The sequence below is a fragment of the Tupaia chinensis genome, unplaced genomic scaffold (assembly GCF_000334495.1).
Source record: "Tupaia chinensis unplaced genomic scaffold, TupChi_1.0 Scaffold000054_1, whole genome shotgun sequence".
In the NCBI taxonomy this organism is placed as follows: Eukaryota; Metazoa; Chordata; class Mammalia; order Scandentia; family Tupaiidae; genus Tupaia; species Tupaia belangeri.
The window spans coordinates 11,312,564-11,318,921 of record NW_006159512.1 but is presented as its reverse complement, the minus strand read 5'-3'; positions in this window follow the sequence as shown (position 1 = coordinate 11,318,921).

Sequence of the window (6,358 nt, the reverse complement as noted above, 5' to 3'; positions counted from 1 at the left end):
TGAGGAGAATGAAGGAAGCGGGATTGTGGCTTGGCCATCCTCCCTTCTGTCTCTCTGTTTCTCTCTGTATTTCTGGCAAACATATTCACCATAGAGACAAAACCTCTCAGAACAAAACAAAAAACAAACAAACAAATTGGTTTTTTTTTTGTTTTTTTGGTTTTTTAGAAATAGCTCTGTGTCTCACTAGTTCTATGTCTCTCTCTTTCTCGCTGTGACTCTCCATGATTTTTAATTATTTTAAATTTTCTTTTTTTCTGTAAAGTATTCTCCAAACTCTCAAGCCTCTCCTCTATAAATTGGTGCCTTGCCTCACTTTCAAAAGGCACCAGAATTGTCACACTTATGCTGATATGGATACCGTATTTCAGCCGTGAAATACCGGTTTTTGGGAGCAGCATTGGCGTAATGGCTATGTCGCTGGACTCCCTTGTAGTAGATCACACTTCGAGTCCCGGGCCCAGTGGTTTAAACTCTGCCTGGTGCGTGCACGTGCGTTTCCAGGATCCCGTGAGGAAAATGGAGGCGAAGGGATTGTGGCTTGGCCATCCACCCTGGAGAGTGAATTCTCACTTTCTGTTTCTCTGTTTGTCTCTGTATTTCTGGTGAAAGCACTCACACTATAGAAAAAAAAAAACTCTCAGAAAAAAAGAAACACAAATTGGTTTCTTTGACCAAAGAAGAGTATTTTCTACTGAGAATTTTCCCTCTAAGCACATGTCTAGTTGGTAGAGAAAGCTCTGTGACTCTTTCTTTCTATCTCTCTCTCTGTATCATTGTGACTCCCTGGGACTTTTCATTGTTTTTCATTTTCTTTTTTAAGATAAAGTATTCTCTGAACTCTCAAGCCTCTCCTTCATTATGTTCATTGGTACCTTTCCTCACTTCATTTACGAAAGGCATAAGCGAAGTCAGGTTTTTGCTGCTATGGATACTGTACTTCAGCTGTGAAATATTGTTACCCAGGACCACCAGTTGGCATAATGGCTGTGTCGCTGGACTCCCATGTAGTTGACCGCAGTTCGAGTCCCGGGCCCGGTGGCTTAAACTCACACCTAACAGGTGGGCATTCTAGTCTTAGACCTCATGAGGAGAATGGAGTAGAATGGATTGCAGCTTGGCCATCCTTTCTTGGGGGTGTTTTCTTGCTTTCTGTTTCTCTGTTTCTCTCTGTCTTTCTGGTGAATGCACACACCCTATAGAAAAAATACTCCCCCCCCAAAAAAAAAATAATGAAACACAAATTGGTTTCCTTGATCAAAAAAGAATATTTTCTACTGAGAATTTTCCTCTAAGCACATTTCTAGTCAGTAGAGAAAGCTCTGTGTCTCTTTCTCTCTATTTCTGCTGTATCTCTCTGTATCACTGTGACTCCCTGTGACTTCTCGGGGTTGTTGTTTTTTTTTTTTTTTTTTTTTATTACACTAGATTACATATAACTTTACATTGACTTCCATTGCTTTTTCAAAAGGGAATGCCATGCATGTCAGTCAATACAGAGATATCAATCTCCCCGCTTTATCATTCAATATCTTTTCCATGCTTTTCCCAATAATTATTATTATAATTTTTTAAACAGTCAATCACTATTTCTCATTTTGCTTATTAAAGAGACTTCACCCATCATGAAATATTTCCCAGACCGGTTCAGTTGAGAATACTATACATGTCATCATCAACAGGTAATAAACCATATCTATTTCTCATTAACATCCTGCCTCTCTATCCTGCTGTCTTTATCCTCTTCTCTCTCCTTTTTTTTTTTATACTTTGTTTTTTATTATAATATAATTTTTCTCATCACAACACACATATGAATTTTCCATCCAAAATACACTGTGCATTGGCTCAATCAAGCACATCAACATATATGTTCTCAGCAAATGATTTCCCAATTTTTGTGTCCTGCATACCTTGCCTTTTGTTTTGCCATCCTAGATTCCCCATCCCCACCCTCTGCCATGTCCCATCTTCCTCCTCCATTGTCCCTGACATTCATGATTGCCCTCAATGGCTTCCACCCCCTCCCCATTCAATTGTTCTACCAATGAACTCAATTTGTCTAAATATATCCACTAGCTAGCACAGCTGACATATCCTTACACATGTATCCAAATCTGATCCTAGGCATAAACCCCAGGGAGTAGAATGCACATACTATAAAGTAGTCCCCAGTTGTGTCCATACACCTCTCTTCAGTCATCAAATGTGCATTTTTTTTTCCTCCTGCTTATTATTATTTTTTTTATATTAAATTATATTGCCTAACACTCATTCCCTGAGTATCATCACAACACACCAAGTGTAGTTTCCCATCTAGGATAAACTGCATAGTGTCTCAATCAAGCATGTCGTCACCAATACTGTTCCATTTCTACTTTCATACATATAAATATGTTTTTTATCCTATGTTTGACCCTCAGCCCTTTCCCCCTCTCCCAATTACTCTATCTCTGCTATAGACAGCTATCCTCCAGAGGGGTCATTGAAAATGCGATACCTGCGAGTAGAGGGAGAGGGGTCACGAGTCCAAAGTTTTTAACAATAGGGAAAATAGATTCCATTCAAGGTTGGATCAAGTGTGGGTCTCGTGCAGTTCCGCAACTGTAGGTGAGTCTCCATGGAATACAGTCTCCGGAAGGCAGTTCTGGCAAGCAGAGTTGACCATCAGTTGATGCGGCACAGCAGCCATCTTGTGGTTAGCAGGAACGGTGTTGTGGAGGTCTGCAGCGTGACTTATCCTCTGGTGTCTGGCTTCCCTAAGAATGGCAGGGTAGTGCCTGTTCTTGCCTGAGGTAATGCAGGGCTGGTATCCATCATCTTCTCACTGTCCATAGGTAGATAAAATCCTTCTCTACGGTGTATTTCTCAGTTGGTTTAAGGCAGTTAAAGGTTCTTTCTGTTGCTTATAGTTGCAAGTTCTTAATCCTTCTCTTCAGTTTCAGCTGGCTGGCCCAGAGGCCATGCGGTGAGGGGGTGGGGGTGGGGGGGCAGGCGCGTGCGGCGGCAGCAGCTGCTGCCGCAGGCTTAGCCGGGGCCCCGGGGGGCACGCACAGCCCGCCGAGCCTGGAAGGGCCCCTGTTTTTTTTTTTTTTTAAGGTAAACTTTCTCTAAACTCTCAAGCCTTTCCTCCCTTATGTTCGTTGGTACCTTCCCTTATTTCATTTACAAAAGGCACCAGCGGAGTCAGGCCTATGCTCCTATGAATATCTTCTCCCACCTGAACATGGTGGTTTCCTTTCTTCTCTTCCTCTCTCTCTCTCTCGAGAGAGAATTTTTTTGCTGTAGGTCTCATGCATTCACCAGAGACACAGAGAAAGAGAGAGAAAGTGAGAGATCACCCCCCAGGAGGGATGGCCATACCTCATTCCCTTCTCCTCCATTCACCTCTCAGGATTTTGGGCACGCACGTACACACATGAGTTCCAGCCACCCGGTCCAGGACTCAAACCGTGGTCTGCCATGTGAGTGTCCAGCACCTTAACAACTATGCCACCCACTGACCCCAATGACACAGAAACACTCACTCCTACCCTCTGCCATGTTGTGACCCAGCAAGACGACCCTCACCAGCTGCCTGCACCCCACGTTTGCACTTCTCCGCCTCTAAATCAGGGAGCTAAACCACCTCTTCTCTTCACTTACTCAGACTCAGGTATTTCTGTAGCCACAGAATCGAAGAGCACATGCCCAGTGGGCAGATCACTCCAGTCGCCCTCTTCCTTCACATCCTCTCCTCGTCGTAGATGGATACCTTCCTATAAGGGCCTCCCACCCTAAATGCAGGGCCATCTGGTCTCAAGACCCTTAATTACATCAGTGTGCATTTGGGTTGCAGTAGCAGGCACTGTAGATGGGGTGCTCACTGTGTCCTCATGTGGCGGGAGGGGATGAATGAACTCTCTGGGGCTTGTTTTATGACACTAGTCTCATTCATGAGACAGAGCTAATCAGCTGTTCACCTCCCAAAGGCCTTATCCCCTCCCAAAGCCATACCTCCGAATACCAATGCACGGGGGCTAGGATTTCAGCAGAACTGGCGGGAAGAGGGGAATGCCCATCCAGCCCGTGACCATCTGCAGGCACTGTTTCCGAATAACACATTCATAGACGCTGGGTTAGGACTTGGGTCTATCTCAGCAGGGACGCTATCCACCCACCACCCAGTGAGTGAAGGAACACATGTCTTCTGAATCTGACTCACTCCCAAGCTGGGGAGCTTTGCTTTGTGTCCCTAAGGCTGATCATGTGCGATGGGGCAGGAGATGCAGCCCCGACGGCCCTGTCATGTGGTGGGGGGAGCGGACTCCAGCCAATGGACGTGCGTTCAGTCTCCGCCTTGCCTAGCTGAAGGCTTGGCCGGCTTCTTATCCTCCACGATCCTCAATTCTTCTTTTGCTGCGTGAGAACCAATCTCACAAGACTGCAGAGGAGCAAGAGAGACGTCAGACACTCAGCGGCCTCTAAGGATTATTTCAAGGAAAAAAGTTTGATGATAACGCGTGTGGGAATAACCCACATGAAAGGTCATGAGAGAAAGAGACCTCTAAAGAGGACAGAAATGGACATTGGGGAGAATGATGGGGTGTCCTGTCAGAGATGGGGATGAGCAATGACAAGTGCTTTTCAAACAGCCTAAGGCTTCAGCAAAACCAGGCATTAGGATCTTCCTACCTAAGTCAGAAAAAGGTTGGCAAAATCAAGGCTTGAAGTCTCAGAGGCAGGGATATCAGATTTCTAAGACATCGCTAAGTTTCCTTACTGTGCTAGGGATTGGAGAGAAAGGACCAGGACCAGGCTTCCCAGACAGAGCTCACCGTCTGAGATGAAATTGGGTAAGCAAGACACAATACACTGCAGCCTGCCGTGCTACGAAGCCTCAGGGCCAGAGCTAAGAAGCCAGCACAGCTTCCTCTGAGAGCCTCCGAAGGCCTTACAGAGAACGCGCTGTTTGAACGAGTTCTGGATGATGATCGTGCGTATGCTTGCCGAGAAAAAGACTGGAAAGGCTTTGCCAGCTGAGGAAAAGCGGGAAAAGCAAGGAATTAAGGGCTCCATTGCCAGATTGCAGTCAGGAACTCTGGATCAGTCAGCGGGCCCAGAATCCAAATAAATGATAAATGGGACCAGTGCCAGACTCTTACACAGCCCTGGTGCTGACTCCCAGAGTATTCGGCTATCGTTACAGGCCTCCTGCCTGGAATGCAGGTTTGTCCTAGAAACTGAGGCAGGGGGAGCTGGAGATGTGAGTCCTGGGGTTCCTGCCTTTGGGAAAGATGTGCAGACACTGATGACCAGCTAGGTACTGACCTTGGCCAAAACCAGGCAAAAGAAAGGAAAGGAGGATGAAGGATTTACTCCTACGTGACAGATGGCCTAATTTAAACTCCACAGTCCCTGAAGGGCAGTAGGCAAAGCAGTGGCTCCAATCGTCAACAAGCAAAAGCGACCTAGTTCTACAGAAAGGCAGCTTGGCCAGCTGGTCTCCTGGGTGGCCTCCCCCTAAGTTAGACAGCCCGCGCCCAAAGGTGCTCTTTGGAGTGAACGCTGCAGGAGGCTCCCCCTCGCTCCTCTGTTGTCACTGACGTCACTACATTTTTTACCAGTCAAAAAGGTAACCGCATTGCATCGATAGGGAACGACGATGTTCACGGACTCAAGTTGCTTGTACACCCCGGGGTGCAGTAAGTTAGTTTGGAAGGTTCCCAAGGACACATGTCGTCCACAGCGCCTCCAATACTAAGGAAACTCCGCCCCGTTCCTGCAGAAGAAAAGCGTCAGCCTTAGAGGCACGTCCAAGTTCATTAGAGCCCGCAGGGACTCCGGGTCCTCCTTGAAACTGTAGTTCCCCAACTGGCAACGTGTTCACTTCTGTCCATATCTTCACCACCCGCCGCCTTCCCCTACCCCGTCCTCGCGGGTAGTGCACGTGGATGCACTCTCCAGCTCGCCCCATTCCACCCTAGCCGAGGAGACCTGCCCCGGAAGGCACGAGGGCGTCACAGCCTGGGAGGGCATCCACCTCCAGATGGGAATGGAAGGGGCGGAGAGGCTCCTGTGCACTTCGAAGACGCCTTTCAGGGTAATCCGGAGGTGGCCCGGGGTCGCTTGGAACCCTCTCGTCAGGCCCTTTCGGACCCTGAGGAAGAAAACGCTCCCGGAGGCCAGGTCTGGCGCGCTGGGCTGCAGCCCAGCTGCCCAGTGCAGAGCAGGGGAGCCCCCCCACCCCGGGGGCGGGGCGGGCTGTGCGTGCAGAGCTGGGATCCCCCCTGGGGCGGGACGGGCTGTGAGTGCAGAGCCGGGGATCCCCTCTGGAGCGGGGCGGGCTGTGAGTGCAGAGCCCGTGTAGCCCCACGGG